The sequence below is a fragment of the Piliocolobus tephrosceles genome, chromosome 6 (assembly GCF_002776525.5).
Source record: "Piliocolobus tephrosceles isolate RC106 chromosome 6, ASM277652v3, whole genome shotgun sequence".
In the NCBI taxonomy this organism is placed as follows: domain Eukaryota; kingdom Metazoa; phylum Chordata; class Mammalia; order Primates; family Cercopithecidae; genus Piliocolobus; species Piliocolobus tephrosceles.
The window spans coordinates 137267584-137285644 of record NC_045439.1 but is presented as its reverse complement, the minus strand read 5'-3'; the positions used below and the strand labels follow the sequence as shown (position 1 = coordinate 137285644).

The 18061-nt window shown below is 41.3% G+C and overlaps 1 long non-coding RNA gene across 1 annotated transcript in view; it reads left to right on the top strand.

Annotated features, from left to right (window-relative positions):
• LOC111548422 overlaps nt 1-14728 on the top strand; it is a 173094-nt gene extending 158366 nt beyond the window's left edge. The window contains exons 4-7 of the long non-coding RNA XR_002733401.2: nt 4227-4336; nt 8077-8235; nt 10368-10436; nt 14517-14728. This is a non-coding gene — a long non-coding RNA (uncharacterized LOC111548422). The remainder of the gene's footprint in view (nt 1-4226; nt 4337-8076; nt 8236-10367; nt 10437-14516) is intronic.
• Nucleotides 14729-18061: the final 3333 nt, after the last annotated feature.

Here is an 18061-nt window from a genome sequence, read left to right as displayed (position 1 = left end):
AAAGTATCAACAAGTGTCATATAAAATCCAGATCCCAGCTGGGTGCGGTGGCTTAAGCCTGTAATCCCAGCACTTTGGGAGGCCAAGGCAGACAGATCACCTGAGGTCAGGAGTTCAAGACCAGCCTGACCAGTGTGATGAAACCCCCATCTCTATTAAAAATACAAATATTAGCCAGGCCTGGTGGCATGCGCCTGTAATACCAGATACTTGGGAGGCTGAGGCAGGAGAATCACTTGAATCCAAGAGGCAGAGGTTGCAGTGAGCCGAGATTGCGCCATTGCACTCCAGCCTGGGCAACATTAGTGAAACTGTCTCCAAAAAAAAAAAAAAAAAAAAAAAAATCCAGATCCCAACTTCTCTTGCAATATTTCAAGCTCTGTCAACACTGGGCCTGCAAGATCACTTGACAACTCATGGCTGGAGCTGAATCCAGGTGGCCTCTTTTAGACAGACAAGAATTCTCTAGTTTTCCACAGTCCCCACTGGTCCCTATTATACATCAGCTACCATCACACATTTATAATAATACCTGCCTGATCCTTAAGCACTACAAGTTTTTGACTCGTGTTTTAAGGTATGAACTTCTAGAGGGCAGGTAGCATAATGTATTCTCTGTGCAAGGCTAACTCAGTAATATATTTTAGTTGAATAAACAACTTTGCTTTCACTCCTTGGTCCCCAGACATTCCTACTGCTGCCACCTCCCACTCCTACTTTAACCATCTGCTACTCTAACAATCGCAGAGTCCATTTGTCTGGGTGAGTGAGGGTGGAGAAAATGAACAGAGGGTCTTGGCAGAGGGAAGGAGATTGTGTCAGCAGTAAAGTGAGGCCGAGCATGTAGGCTACGGGTGAAAGTGACGGGACATGGGAATACTGTCCCAGCCATGGAGAAATCATTTGTTTATTTGTTTCTTGTTTTCCATTATGTCTCCCTAATTGGATTAATAAGATGTGCCCGATTCCCTTATTCCTGTTACTAAATATTCAGATTTGAATGCTCTCCAGGTTTGAGTAGTTAAGGCTCTTAAAGCTGTAAGCACAGTCCTTCAGCTCTGCTGCCTAGAGTCAGTTACCTTAGACAGCACCAGCCTCAGTCGGAGCCTCTGACAGCCCTGGCAGCATCCAAAGGCCCGGTTCCTGACCTGCTAGCTAAGGAGAGGTAATGATCCAGCAGCTGCAGACTACACTCACCCTTCTGCTCTGCTCTAAAAAAAAATACAAACAACAACAACAAAATTCAGGCCTGGCATACTATTATTCCCCTTTTAATGAAGGTCTGGAAATGTCAGCCTCAGTGATTATGCCAGCAGGTGCCTAGACTTCAAAGTGGGCACCTGTCACCAGAGAGATAATTGACTTTATTCAACCAATTGTCTCCCCATTGTAATCAAGCCATTTCATTCAAATGGATTTTTCAAGCTGTTCCTTTGAGTGGGTGAGGGAGGCAGCGGTGCTGGTGGGTCTGGATCACAGTTGCCCTGGAAAGGGTGAGCAGCAGGGGCAGCAAGCAGAGCTGTCAGCCTTGCTGAAAGCGGTGGCTGGCCCGGGGGAGGATTTGTAGGTGGAAAATCCAGCGGGTGATTAGGAAAGGTGGGGGTGCATCTGTGGGCTCTTGATTCAAGTGTTCTGCGTGTTTATTTAGTTTGCCTTCTGGCTGCAGATAGAAGGGCAGACACTCCCCAGTCTCCACATGGTTTTCAGCGGCAGGTGCCTTGTGGGGACAGGGGACAGGGTAGACTTCTGTGCCCAAAGCATCTCTGTTCCACCTCTGGAAATCACAGTTCAATGTAAACTTCAAACAAATGAACACAGAGTGTGGTCCAGGATGGTTGAAGGGTCTCTGCTCTCCGAAAAAGGGTGAAATCTTTTTAGTCATAGTGTCTCTCCGGATTTGATAGATCTGGTCATCTGTGGTGCTGAAGGCTGAGGACTTGAACCAAAGAGCTAATGAAGGAATTCAGTGGCCCTCAAATTCCTTCCAGTGTAGGCAAAACAAGTGCTGGATTCTGGTGGGCTCTGGGAGGGTGGGCATGTTGAGTTTCAGCTGTGTTTACTTACTGTGCTAAGGACACAGGAGCTACCACAAGGTTTATTTTAGATTTTACAGCATAAAGTTGGGGTGAGGGTTGTTCATGTGAGACTAAGTCCTGTTCACAAATGAGAAATCTTTTCTTATGTGGACATACCTGTGTACAGTTCAACTCAGCCACTTGTTTACTGTTTGACTTTGAGCAGGTTACCTAGGCTCTCAGCCTCAATTTTCTCAATGAAAAAAAATGGGGCAATAACGTTGTAAAATGAAATGAAGTAAAATGAAACCACATGGCTCCATGATTCAAATGCCTGATGCCTTTTTAGGTACTAATGGAATGAAGCTCTCTTCTCCCTAAAGGAATAGGGTGGGACAGACCCCAAATCCTAACTGTTCTGCTAGTTCCCACTCTGCTTTTGGGTCTTGTATACACTAAGACACAAGGTCCTGAGCACCATGAGGATCAGCACTCACCCCTTGAGTATCTCCATGCCCTCTGCCCGAGGGGATGTGACATTAAATTGCAAGTTTTCTGTGATATCACCAACATAAGGAATCTCTCCCAAGTCTAATACAACAGTCTTTTCCTGTACCTCTCTTCTGGAACTTACCACTTTCTGCCATCTGTAATTGTCATTAATATACTAAATATCTTATTCCCACAGTGTTTGATTCCCCTGAGAAGACCATCCTTGGTGTGAAACATCAATATGTTTTATACAGTGCAATAAATAATATATGTGCATACACCTATATGTTTATGTATAATTGTATGTATATGTGTATGTTTGCATAGGTGAATTTAAAAATCCACACTCATCATTTATTCATATTATTAAGTCCCTATGCATTAGTATCAACAAATAAATATATTGCTAAGCCTGGACCTTTTATAGTATTTAAATATGCTTGGGGAGCCAACTAAGTCATCCATTACCATCAGGAATGATTGACTTTTAGAGAAGAAAAATGTTAATAAAAGGGACTGGCTAGTGCTCCACAAAAATAGGAAAACCTGGAAACCACTTGGTGAAATATGACTGAACATTTAGACTTGCTATTATGCCCTTAGTAATCCTCTAGTCTTGCCCTGGTTTATGAATCTGCTAACTCAAGTAGTGGGAGAGGCTTCTAGAGGTAGATTTTCTTGTGTTTGTTTTTTTACATTGAGTATCAACCATTATAACACAATATTGTGCTGTGTATTAGATTACGATCTTCTTTTAACTTGCTTATCTTCCCCGCAAGCCTTCCATGTGACAGGAAAGAATAACTGATCCTGTCTGTATCGCAGATACACACACACACATACGCGCACACACACACACATTATGGCACATACAGCATATATTATTTTGTTTATAGTTTAATATGGGTAAGTAACAGTTGAAGTGCCTTAATCAGGAATATGCACTGCAGGGGGAGTTAGTATTTTACTGAATTTAATGAGAAGCTAACGTTTTAGCAGAAGCTACTACAAGCCTGAAACTATCTTTAGAACATTTCTGATTAGCATGAAAGACATAAAAGATAGTTTTTTATTGATAAAATGAGTGGTTTTGTAGACTGACTGGAAATAATTATGCAGAAACAACCTCCCTTCCATAATGGGCCACAAGAATCTAAGGTGCCCATCAGCCTGTACCTGTTAGAGTGGTGCCGTAGGCCAAAGGACTCCATTATATTCTGTATCCAGTTCCACTTAGGAAAGAATTTCTCATTCTTTTTAGATCACTGTAATAAGTATATCTTACATCATGACTGACCCAGTACACATACATACACACACCCACCCACACTGAAAGGAAAATTTTCCAGAGAATGTGCTTCTTACATCACTTTATATAATGCTAGAGTCTATTCAATTCTACTCTGTTTTGTTGTTATTTTTATTGCTGGTTGCAACCCACTAAATTCGTTTGAGAACACAGTAATGAGATGCAAACCGCAGTTTGAAAAGCCCTAAGTGGGAGGGCTAGCTTGATCTTGCTGCCTGAACATTGTTGTATGTTCTGTGGGTGAGTTCTTTCAAGGTGCTGTTTGAAGCGCCTGACATGGCCAAGAATGGAGGATTTATTGAGTTACAGGATTAATGGTATATTAGTCTGTTTTCACACTGCTACTAAGAACTACCTAAGACTGGATAATTTACAAATAAAAGAGCTTTAATTGACTCACTGTTCTGCAGGCTTAAAAGCATGACTGGGAGGCCTCAGGAAACTCACAATCATGGTGGAAGGTGAAAGGAAAGAAAGCACCTCTTACCATGGCAGAACAGCAGAGAGAGAAAGCGAAGGGGTAAGTTCCACACATGTTTAAACCATCAGATCTTGTGAGAATTCACTTGCTATCATGAGAACAGCAAGGGGGAATCTGCCCCCATGATCCAGTCACCTCGCAACAGGCCTCTCCTCCAATTCCACATGAGATTTGGGCAGGGCCATGAATCCAAACCATATCAAATGGGACACGTGTTCTTGTGCTAGGGTGGTAATGAATGTTCATGCGTGTGCCAGAATTTGGTTTGTTTGGGACTTGCTTCCATTGTAACTACTGCCAGGTAGTGAAGAGTCAGGAGAGAAAACCTAAAGCCCTTACCTGAGCCCAACCACTGGATGTTACCAATAACTGCGAAAAGAATGTAATAATGATGACTAGGCACACTGGTTTAGGTGAATTTGCAAACAATGCATTTTCTTTTTCTTTTTTTTTGAGATGGAGGCTTGCTCTGTTACCCACGCTGGAGTGCAGTGGCACCATCTCGGCTCACTGCAACCTCCGCTCCCCAGGTTCACGCAATTCTCCTGCCTCAGCCTCCAGAGTAGCTAGGACTACAGGTGTGCACCACCACTGCCAGCTAATTTTTGTATTCTTAGTGGAGATGGGGTTTCACCATGTTGGCCAGGATGGTCTTGATCTCTTGACCTCGTGATCCACCCACCTCGGCCTTCCAAAATGCTGGGATTATAGGTATGAGCCACCACGCCTGGCTGACGATGCATTTTTCAAATGAAATACTGTTAGGCATTTTAGTGGGCTGAATGATCACAACCCAAAAAACAGGTATATTTTTTGAATGTGATCTTATTTCGTGAATGTGATCTTATTTGGTAAAAGGAACTTTGTAGATATAATTAAGGATCATCAGATGAGATTACCTGAATTTCCAGGTGTAGGCAGGGGAGCCTAAATCTAATCCTGTGTCCTTATAAGACAAAGACAGAAGAAAATTTGAGAAGGAAGATAAAGGCATGTAGATGGAGACAGAGACTGGAGTCACACAGCCGCAAGCCAAAGAACACCTGAAGTTCCCAGAAGTTGGGAGAGTCAAATAATTCTCCCCTGAAGACTTCAGAAGGAACATGGGCCTACTGACACCTTGATTTCAGACTTCTGGCCTCCAGAACTGTGAGAGAATAAATGCCTATGGTTTTAAGCAACCAAGTTTGTGGCCATTCGTTATAGCAGCCCTAGGAAACTAATATAGGCGTTAAGTGAACAAAGACCACAGAATGCTCTTTGATAACCCTGCCAGTCATGCGGTCCCAACCAGTATGATCTCATCCCAAACAAAGGGCCGAAGATCTATTATGTATTTTGTTTTGCCAGCTTCTTCAGAGTTGGCTTTCAGGAAAGAACTACATCTTGTTTGATTGAAAATATTTTGAAATATCATTCACCATCTCTGATGGTATTTATGGCTCAACATTCTTTATAGCAAGAGGATGAATACTAAATTAGAAGCATATTTCAAAATTGTGGTGGGCCTGCCTACCACACACAGACAGGGAGAACTAACTTCTTCAAGAAAGAATAAACAGAGGGAGATAGCCAAGGGATCCGTTCTGAGAGATTTTATTTCCTTAAGCAAAGGTGGCCCTGGCTTGGACATTGTAGGAAGATTGAAATGCCATCCTTGTGCCACTAAGAAAAAAGAGGCAGCCCATATGCATCGGGGTTTCGGGTTTGAGGTATGGTCCTATGATAAGACAGGTAATATCCTATTATAAATAGCATAAAAGGGAAAAAGGGAGAAAAGGAGAAAACCACAACATCAAAACTTCACATTTACTTTAGGAAGTCGAAGTAAATCCAAAGATCAGAGAACCTGGCATAGATCTTGTTAACATTTTGAAATCAGTTTGTCTCCAATAATAGTCCTAAAATGTAAGTATTTAAAAAAAATTCTTCTGAGGCAATTGCTTCCCTCCCACAAACCACTTAACAGTACAAGCTTCTTGGTTTTAACTTCAAACATAATGTGACAAAAATGTATATTTCAAGGACAAATTATGATGGAAAAATAGATCATTGTATTTATCTTCTACAGTTATGATGAGAGGATTATTTGATCATTTCTACTGAATCATTAAATCAGAAAGATTGCAAAACATTCTGTGAATTATACATGCAAATTGCCTTTGATAGCACCAACATTCAGTTGCCTCTAGAATCTAATAAAGAAAATGTTTTTGGTCTGCCCAGCAGCATTTATGTAACAGGGCCAACATGAAACATAAAAGTGACATTTGGAAAGAGCTTCAAATGACATGAAAGCCATTATAATACGACAGTATTATGATGATCTTATCAATTGCTGTGGACATTGTTAGGTACTTTGTTTATTAGACAATTCCAATTGTCTGATATTTAACATTTTAACATTTCCAAATCTTCCCCTAAATTTTTAAAAACGATTTTAACATGCTAATTTAATTTTTGGGTTTAAGATGGATCCGAGCTAACATTATCTCATTTTAGCAAGCTGTGTAGAAAAATAAACTTTCCCCATCACAGTGATTTATATTCCTGGGAATGGACTTAGGCTGGGCTGGCTTGGATCACATGACCATCTCTGGATCAATCACTGAGGCAGCTGGTGGGGTGGATCCTCTAACTGGGAGCCCTCCTCTGGTCCTCATGGTTCAAAGGGAAAGACCCATCTCCAAAGACAAAGGTGGCCATGCTGTTAGCAGAAAGGAGTAAGGGAAGGAGCTATTTAGAAAAACACAAGTGCGTGCACACACATACTCAGACATACACACAAATGTATTTAGACAGACTGAAAACATACTGGAAGAAAGTATAGTGATGTTGTAATCCTGGTGCTTTGGGAGGCCAAGGCAGGCAAATCACGATGTCTGGAGATCCAGACCATCCCGACTAACACGGTGAAACCCCGCCTCTACTAAAAAAATACAAAAAATTAGCTGGGCATGGTGGCATGCGCCTGTAGTACCAGCTATTCAAGAGGCTGAGGAAGGAGAATTGCTTGAACCTGGGAGGCAGATGTTGCAGTGAGCCGAGATTGTGCTGTTGCACTCCAGCCTGGGTGACAGAGTGAGACTCTGTCTAAAAATAAAATAAAATAAATAAAAAAAATTTGTGGTGTATGTGTTAGCCACAGTTCTGGATTATGGAATTACTGGGGATATATAAACACCCGTTGTTTACTGTACTTGCCCAGTGTTAAGTACTTTGCTTTTTTATACACAGAAGTGCTAAGGCTTCACTAACACTAGTTTGTTATTGTAAATAAAAGGGGGATTGAAACCTTGGTGGAGGTAGAAGGGTTCCAGGCAATAAGAGAATTGTGGGTGCTCTGTGATCCTCAGAGAAGACTACTGGCAGGTCAGAAACAGATTGCTTTAACGGGGCAAATGAATGGTCACTCAGCGATGGGGAATAGCAGCTCATGGAAAGGGCTACAAGGTGCTGCCAAAGCGCTGCCCCTTTCTTGTTTCACCTCCAGTTTATTCTAAGTAGGGGCACGTCTTTTTCTCTTTTGGTCTTGCTATTCTCAGTCCTGGATTCCACATCTATTCTGACTCATTCATCCATTCAAGCTCAGTTGAGAAGGTTTTAAACCTCTTCCTCTGACAAAGAATCCTTTATTTAAACATGCTTCCTACCCATGAGAAACAAAGCAGGATTCAGTTACCAACTATTCCAAAAGCTATTGTTTTCTAAGCATTTGTCATGTGCACACATTATTTTATTTCATTTAATAAATTCTGGGTTGCCATTCCAAATTTCAGATGAAGAAATGAAGACATGGAAAAGTTATGTAACTTGTGGAAAATCATACGGATTGAAATGACCAAACTGGGATTTGAATGGAAGTTGGTTCTAAGCCCATGACCTCGAAAAGGGAGGGCTTTTTCTAATGCTGCCACATCCTAGCTGCGTTGTCTTCAGTAAGTCATCTCCACCTGAGTCATAATTTTCTCGACTGTAAAGTCAGAATATTTATACATCCCACCAGCCTGTTGCACTGGCTCTTGGCGAGTTCTGTAAGACGACACACAGAAAGGAGCTCTGTGCATCATGGATCATGCCTGCACACATGTGATGTTTTGTCCATAGACTGAGCCTCTAGGAGATTGCATACAGAGTTTGGAGGCACATCTAGTGAAACTGGAACACTAGGAAATTCAGGGGGCTGCACAATAGGAGGAAGGTATAAAATGATGATACTAATAGACTGAGTCGCAGGTGTGGGTTGGCAAGATGCTAGAGTCTGGGCAAGGTCAGGTGACCAACTGTCCTGACCTGGCCCAGGACTTGGGGGTTTCTTGGGATGTAGGAATTGCTGTGCTAAAACTGGGAAAGTCCTGAGCAAGCCAAGATGAATTCACTTGGGGAGCTTTGAGGACTGGGCAGCTCCATAGTGACACCACCCATATTTCATAGGTGCCAGCCCCTTCTTTGGCCCTTTGGGAAGAGCAGAGGAAAAGTGTGCATTTCCAGCAATAATGAGAGATCAAGGAATCACACTCAGAGAGAACTGTAGTGATTCTCCCCCAAACTCATAGCACTCTGAAAGTGGACTCCTCTGAAGTTTCCCCAGGTCACAAGCCCGTGGCCATCCATTTGGGACCTAACACCCATTCTCTTCCAGGGAGGAGGGTAGAGCTCCACTGGGAGTCAGAAGCCAAGAAAGCAGGCATTTCGAAGTTTGCATGCAGCCTTGCATTTGAACACCGTTCCTCTGCTAATTCCACACTTTCCCTAAAATGCACCCTTTTCCATAGGGTTCCTCCGTCTTCCTGACTAGTGAGTTCTTGAACTCTGCCGTCTTTCTTTTGTAGTAATGTTCAGACACGACTAAATACCCGGAGTGGACCTGGTGCAGAAAAAGCTGGGACTCCTACCCCAGCCCACAGTATTCCTATGTAGAAAATTCTGCAATCTTATTTTGACATTCCCCAGCTGTCCACGTGAGAGCCAAATTGCCTGGGTTCACATCCTGGTGTTAAAATTTCTTGCCAGCTGTATCCCGGAAAGCAAGTTACTTCATCTCCCTTCCCTATTTTCCTCATTAGTAAAATCAGGGTGATAATTATGATACCTAATATAATTGGTAGTGTGAGGATTAAATAAATTAATGTATGCAACGTGCTTAGAACAATGTCTGGAAGCTAGTAAGTACTCATTAAATATTAATGTTTATCAGTTTTTTACCTACCTACTCATTGCACTAGGGTGGTATCCTGTCACTTTAAAAAATGAGGTTTAAAGCTGCCCTTCCTTAGTTTAGTAGAAGGAGCATAATGTTCTGGAGGTTTTTCTCCAACATTACACAACTCCTGTAAGTTTTGGTTTCCTGGTCTGCTAAATTGGGCTAAGAGTCCTCTGAGGAGGATTCAATGAGATAACACACAGCCATTCCCTCTTTTGGTCCCCATATTGCTTACACTCTATCTACACTAGAGTATTGAGTATCCTGTGTTACGTTTGTCACTAGAGTGTGAGCCTCTTGAGAGAAAGGGTTGTAACTTTTTTATCTTCCCATTTCCAGAGCTTTACTCTGCCTGGCAGGAAGGGAGAATCAAATCAATGCATGTCGAAGTGATGGCACCTAGTACAATACCCGGCACATATTAGAGGACCAATGAATTATGGTTTTCTTCCTAAGGTTATAGAGCCAATCAGTAGCATAAGAGGGCTAACCTTGACCTTCTGTTCCTTAAACCGATCAGTAAAGTTACCTTACAAGGAAGATTATTGAGGAAGTGATCATAGAATGCCTTTAGTTCATGAGCAAAAATAGCACTTACATAGAGCTTCCATTACACAGTTGATCTACCTTTCTATTTTCCAAATTGGGCTTTCTGTAAAACATCCGTTGTATTTCCTTCAAGTTTTCAGTTTCAGTACATTTTAGATGAAGTGGAAACCCTCAGGACACAGTCATCAATATTTCTCAGTAAGAATTCTGGCTCCTCTGTAATTGAATTGCCCTCTCCTGCTAATTTGTGTGCATCCATACAATATCCCTTTCCTCCAATTAAAAACGTCACTCATTGACAATACTGAAAATTCACAGCCAAGATGGAGAACTGAAAAGGCATCAGGGGATAGAAGAAATGAAATTGGATGTTTCCTCGGAGTTAAGGTATTTTTTCTTCCTTTACGTCTTCGTAAGTAGTCACTTTTGTGGTGATAGCAGCTGTACGATGGGAGCATATATGATGAGTGACATTTTATATTTGTATGTGTCACTGATGCAGTTTGAAAACAATTTTAAGATGCATGAGCTGTATTTTTTCTCATCAGAAGTTTTTGGTCTAAAGCTATTCTTCTCAGATAAAACTGACTTTCTAACAGCAACTTCGTATACAGGAGAATAACCCTGGGCTTGGTACCGTGTATTCCATTAGTGTAGAATTAGAAAAAATGGAGTCTACTAGAATATGGTTCTGTTACTGCAACCTACAGTGTAAGCCCTCAGATCTTCTTATACAATTTCAGAAACTCAAACACTCCAGTCCAAAATAATGAGATGATGGACCACATTCAAAACTTGAGATGGATTATGTGAGGAAGTGGAAACAGTTTTCCAAAAAAAATTTAAACAGTAAAACAGAGTGTGCCTTTGATTTAAATTCTAAATGTTTCCAAATCTACGCAATTGGTTCTTTCAGCCTCCTTCATACAATACATTGTTTATTTTTCCATCTTGACTCTCTCAGTTATTCTGTTTTCCATTTAATGAAGACAGGTTTTGTAATTCTTGTTTCATTAATGTTGGCCTCTGGAGTCTGATTTAACCAGAATAACTGTGATCATATGCAGAATTTAATAGGGAAGGGAAATAGCTAATTACGTTTGTTATCAAAGGAAGCCAGGAAGTGCCTGGAGAGAAGATACATCCGTAAATCTCAGAGTCACACATCATAGCACAGAGTATGGAACCTGTGAGGAAGAACTAACTGCGTGGCTGATGTCAAGGTTTCATGCCAGCTGGAAAATCTTGCATAGAGAGCACCCAAACTTGTACTTGCCTCGTTCCCTTCTGGGCTCCCAAATTGTTATAGGGCTTTTGAAAAAAATTAGTGACACAAATCCTGCATCCCAAATAGGACAACTATGTAATCACAGAACCAGCTGGAACTCTTAGCAGTTCCCAAGATGTTGACCAAAAGCAGGACCAACTCCAGGCAGGCATTCTGTGGGAAGTACACAATGGCATCTCACACTGCCTCTCCCTCTACTGTGCCCCTGCTCTCCCTCCACCACCTCGTTACAGTTTTCTCTCATCTCCTCCATTTGCATTCAAGTGTAGATCCACATACTGGATACCAGGCAACCTTGGACATCTACACCAATGACTTACTTTCACTAAGAAAAGATGAGGTTGGAGTTTATGAGTTTGGAACAGAACCTACTACTCGTAACTGGCAGAACTCCATTTGTTGAATTTTTCTTGCTAACCAATGTCAATGGTTTTTATTATTTTATTTTATCTTTTGAAATGGAGTCTCACTCTGTTGCCCAGGCTGGAATGCAGTAGCACGATCTCAGCTCACTGCAATCTCTGCTTCCTGGGTTCAAGCGGTTCTCCTGCCTCAGCCTCTGGAGTAGCTGGGACTACAGGCACAAACCACCATGCTTGACTAATTTTTAAATTTTTAATAGAGATGGTGTTTCACCATGGTGGCCAGGCTGGTCTCGAACTCCTGACCTCATGATCCGCCCACCTTGGCCTCCCAAAGTGCTAGGATTACAGGTGTGAGCCACCTCGCCCAGCCATGTCAATGGTTTTTAAAGTTATTATAATGTTCAACATTAACCAAAACATGTTTTAGTAGTCCAGAATCGGTTAATAGTCATTTCACACTGAAGATGAATTGATGATAACGGGAGGAGGGGTATGACCTCAGAAGTAGCTACGATATGAGGCTACTGCTGCAGAGAAGAGGCAACAGGTCTGCCCTCTCTCTTGCAGCAGATATGACTCCCTACATTTCTGTGTGTTTCCAGCTGCTTTACACTCCTGCAAAAACAAGTCAGGGGAAGACAGTGGTTGCTACAGCACCTTCAGTAGAATAAATTTTTTAGAAAGATCCAGTTGTACTTTCTTCACTGTTATGACAGCCTTGTGAAATTCACAGCTGTCATATCTTCCAGGGCTATGATATTTTTCATTTATTCCATTATTTGTGAGTTTACCAGGTGGTAGAGCCAAGGGGTGGGGTAAAATAATGGAGTGGTGAGTTCTATCCTGAGGCCAAGGTTGTTGGCAATCTCCCTGGACTTCTGTCTGTCCAACAGCTGATTAAGAGTTACTATTCCCATTTCTGGTGTTAAAATTGTACCATAAGCTTAACTCATCAAGCTTAAGAATCAAAAGGCACTTATTGTGATGCAGTGGATGGTTATGGCTGATAAGAAACCACAAAAGGCACTCAACCACTCCATTTGCGAATTGAACTTGTCCTTCTGCAAAGCCCACTTCTGGGGTCACATGAACTGGAAGATTCAAACCTGGAGTTGCACCATGGCATCATCACATACTAGCTGGGAAGTAGCAGTTCACGTAACTCCTTGGCACCTTTATTTCCTTATCTGTAAAACAGGGATAGTAATAGATTAAATTAGAGTATACAACACATAATAAATGCTCAACAAATGTCAACTATCAAATGTGCAAGATGGGAATAATAATACTTAATGCTATGGTTGTCAATACTTCTACCTGATGTAACAAAACACCATTAAGTCTCAGTGGCTTAACACAATGAAAGTTTATTTCTCATCTTATATTTCAATATGAATTGTGGGGAAGGACTCAGTTCTGTATGGTGATTTGAGGTTCAGAGACTTTTCATTGTATATCTCCACCACTTTCTACAACCATATCATTCCCTGAATTCAGTCCATAGATGGGGAAAGGTGGCTGGAAAGAGACAGAATGTAAAGAAAGTACACCAGTCTCACCACCTTAGTTCAGAGGTGACACATCACTCCTGGGTGTGTTCCATTGTTGAGACCTTGTTGTATGGCCACACTTAGAAGCAAGGGGGCTGGAAAAGTTGTCCAGTTCCATGCCCAGATGTGACAACACAGAGCCTGGAAGGCTCTTGCAGCCTCAGCCACATCTCTCTTGATGGACTGAGCCGACAAGTAGGTTAGATACCGCTTGTTAAACAGCCAGGTGGGAGCCAATCACAGCAGCAGTCTTTATAAATGTAGCTATTGTCACTATTAATCTCAAATCACTGCGTCAAGATAGTGAGATCTTTTACCACACATTTGGAAAGGAATGAAAAGTCCAGAGCTACTGTTCAAGTTTGTCTTGATTCTAAAGCCTTCATAGACCTGAAGGTTAGGCAGGCCTTCTGTTCCATTTTGCAATGGGCATCTAGATAAGTGACCCAGTAAAACAGTGCCAAAGCCACTTCAGAGTTTCTGGATTCTTCGAAAAAACAAAGAAAAATATAATACTGACATGTTTGTTGTAAGCTCTAAGGCAGTTCTAAATATTGTCTTTTTTTATATTATCAAAATATGTTATTGTGGACCTCCTGCTTTCTGGCTGTGAGGTCTTGCCAAGTTATTTGAATTCTGTAAATCTTCATTTTTCCAACTGTAAAATGAGGACAACACTTGTTCTATCTCAGAAGGTAGGGCTAGATGTAGGGTGTTGCCACCTTCTTCCTCGTCTTCCTCTTTTTTCTATTCTTAACAGGATGATTACTCCTGTTATCATCTATGCATCAACTCTAATGCACAGATTATATATGCGTTCTAATTATCTCCTTGACTTCCTCCTGGGCCAAGAGCAGCCACCTGATGTGGTTAGAAAAGCCTGAACATGGAGTCAGGGAAGGCTGGATTCAACCCTGACTCTGGCACTTGCTAACTAGGTGTGAGTCCTCAGGCAACTCATTCAACTTCTTTGTGTGTTTCCTCATCTCGAAATAAGGTAAGAATTCCTAACAGTAAAGGGTTTGAAGATGTATTGTAAATCATTCATTGTTGTGCTTGGCATAAAATGAAAGCGAATTTCCTTGTCCCTCATGCAAATTTTCATAGGTCCTAAGAATTTAGGAAATGGTAGCACCCTGACACCTTGGAATAATTGAGATACAATGCAGATAAATAGATTACATGTTTCGATGAAAGGTTTTTGATGCTACAAGGTTCATTGTTGTTTTGATTTCTTGGTGTAATAATGTATTTTTTGTTGCAGTTGAGTCCAAAGCTCATACCTCTTGCCACATGACGACAAGTGGAGCGACAAAGTATAAGGCCAAGGAAGGTGACTTTATTGCAGAGAAACAGCACAACCACACCATTCTCAACATGTTATTCACTGATTTTAAAAAATTATAGCCAACGTAGTAGGTGTGAAGTTTTATCTCGTTGTAGTTTTGATTTGTGTTTCTCTAATGACTAATGATATTGAACATTTTTAAAATATGCTTATTGACTGCTTGTATATCTTCTTTTAAAATATCTACTCAAGTATTTTGCTCATTTTTGGATCGATACTTGTTGAGCAGAAATTGATTTAAAATAAACTTTCAATTCATGGTAACTAGCTCTAAATTAAGCTTACCATTTCTTCAAACTTATTTAATTTTGTTTATTGATTTGTCTAATTTAGAGAGAGATTTTTAAACATTTCCCACCTTAATTACAGCTTTGTGGAATTCCTGATGGCTAATAGTTTTGCTTCGCATGTTTTGATTCAAGGTTTTTGATGCTTCAGGGTTCATTGTTGTTCATTGACTTCTCGGTGTAATAATGCTTCTTTCATCGTAGTTGAGTCCAAAGCCTGAACTGCTTGCCACATGACAGCCAATAAGTCAAGAGACAAGGTGTTGGAGCAAGGAAATTGACTTTATTTTGGAGAACCAGAAAACTGAGAAGATGGTGGAATCATGTCCTAAAGAACCATCCATCTTAACCATCTTAAGTTAACAGAATTTTAGGCTCCTTTTATGTTAGGGGAAAGGGAAAACGGAAGGACTTGGGAAAAAGAGGTGACCAATGATTGCAGACATCCAGATAGTGGTGGGTGTCAAAGCAGGGCTTGTGAAGCTTCTTCGCCCTTGGTCAGGTAACATCTTTCCTTGTGTGTACACCCTACTTATTTCTTCAAGAGTTAGTTTTGGGAAGAGACTATTATCATTCTTGCTTTAACACTAAACTATAAACTAAATTCCTCCCATAGTTAGCTCAGCCTACATGCAGAGACAAGCAAAAGCAGTTAACCTAAAATGTATCACTGTGGAGGGCTTAGAAGCAAAATAGAGCTTGTCAAGCTAGGCATGCTTTTCACGGCTCCATTATCAGTATAAAGTGTTCCTCTTTGCCTTTTAAATCTGGTTTGCTTGAATTTTGCTTTGCCTAATGAGTTCCTCTGCTTTTAAAAATTTGTTTATGTTTGTTTGGTATTTTTTTAACAAACCTCTTTACTTTCAAGCTTTGTGTCATTTACTGCATGTATATCTCCATAAACAGCTTATAGCAGGATTTAAATTTTTATCCATGCTAAAAGAACTTGTTTGTTAACCTCTCTCTCATCATTCTTGATGTATTTGGTGTTATTTTTGCCATCTCTTTATGTTTTCATTCTGAGATCTTATGTTTCTTCCTTTTGTCTACTTCTTGACTTTGCTAAATGCTCAAATTCTTTTTCAGTTTTAGTTTTTCTCTCTTCTGTGGTTTTTAAGGTATACATCCTAATTCTTTTTATTTCACTACTGGTTGCCCTGCGTTTTTTACAAGCACAAGTTGAGGAACAGGTTGGGGGGTGATTTCTATTTTGGGAGGAGTTAAAGATGGTGTTACCTTATCGACAGGGAGATGCCTTTTTTCTTTCACCTCTAGGTCTTTACCCCACTCTGTTCCCTCTTCTGGGAACCTGGACACACCTGAATCAATACCTAAACATCATTCAGCCTCAGCATAAATATTCCTTCCTCTGGAAGCCTGTCCCATGCTAGCACGCCGGCAAAGTGCCCACCACGTGCTCCCAGGGTGCTCTCTCTCTCAGCCTGTCATTGCAGTGCTTACCCTTCTTTGTAACCGACCTTTCCTTGTCTGTCCCCATTGGAGGCTGATGCTACATCTTGTTCTCTGGTCTACCCCAAAATCTTGCTAGGTCTGATGTGACACCCAGGAATCTGCATTTTAAATCTGTCCTCTGTAATACTGACAGGAAACACTTTCTAGGGCTGGAGTCATTAGCAATATGAATTTAGTAGAGAGAGCTGGGGTTTAACCCTTAGGCGATGTTTCCATATCTCAGGGGGAGAACAGTTGCACTGAAGGGATTTTATCCAGGCTCCTACCAAGTTGATCATATCCTGAGGAGTCTCGCCCATGTTTCTGGTCCATTTGTAAACAATTGCTGGAGATCAATTAGGAAACAGCTCCCAGGGCTCTCTGAGCCTTGGGCAACATGAAGAAGGTGAGGGAGAAGGTCAGCTCATGAGTTCCTGTGGCTGCTCAGTGCTGTGGCCCATGTTCAGTGAATACATCTGATATGGTTTAGACACGTGTCTCCTCTAAATATCATGTTGAAATGTGATCCCCAATGTTGTAGGCAGAGCCTGGTAGGAGGTGTTTGGGTCATGGAGGTGGGCATTCTCCCCCATGAATGGCTTGGCATCCTCCACATTGTAAAGTGTCCACAAAGATCTTGTTTAAAAAGCCTAGCACTTCTTGCCCTATCTCTTGTTACCACTCTGACCATATGATACACTAGCCCCTCACTAGCCTTTCACCATGATTATAAGCTTTCTGAGGTCTCCCCAGGAGCAGATGCTGGCATCATGCTTCTCGTATTGCCTGCAGAACTGTGAGCCAAAATAAACCTCTTTTCTTTATAAATCACCCAGCCTCAGCTATTCCTTTATAGCAATGCAAATGGACTAACATAGCATCTAAGCTTCCAAAAGGCACATCAGGGGACAGACATCATGTTGCTTTTTATTTCAGAGTCAGTAATCTCCAATATGGATGCAGTGTATATACATGCCTTAATCTTCATAACCTTAGTCATCACTTGTACTGACAGGTAGGTCAGGACTGCTGGGGGCCAACTGTGGGGGAATCTGGAACCTGCTTCCTCAAGGTGTGTATTGTTTGTATTTGTCTGAGAAAGCATCACTTCCAGTTACAAGTAACTACAGTGAAAAGGATAATGTGCAGCAAGGATAATTGAAATCTGCATTGCCTATGGCTTATTTCTCACATTAGTTCTTACTCCTAAAGATTTAGTGCCATCGGGACTGTGTTTAGGCAGGTGGGATGCAGAAGAAGTTGGAGATTCAGGAGGAGCTGGGGCAGAACAAGAGGAGTGGTGAGAGGGACCTGGGACCTGCTGTGTCCATCTGGTCTCTCATCAAGACAGGTCTTGATATGTCACAGAAGTCCCTGTTACACCAAAAGACTTTACTTCTTTGCCTGGTTTGAAAGCCTGTCATTATGAATGTGTTCTCTTTTTAAAATGTGATGAAAATAGTTAATTGATCCCCAATGCTTGAAATTGTGGTATTTACATTCAAGCCTATTGCCTGGTTTTTGTTTTTTTTTTTTTTTTTTTTTTTTTTATTTGAGACAGTCTCACTCTGTTGCCCAGGCTAGAGTATAGTGGTGTGATCTTGGCTCACTGCAACCTCCGCCTCCCAGGTTCAAGCAATTCTCCTGCCTCAGCCTCTCAAGTAGCTGGGATTACAGGCACACACCACCATGCCCAGCCAATTTTTTGTTGTTGTTTTTGCG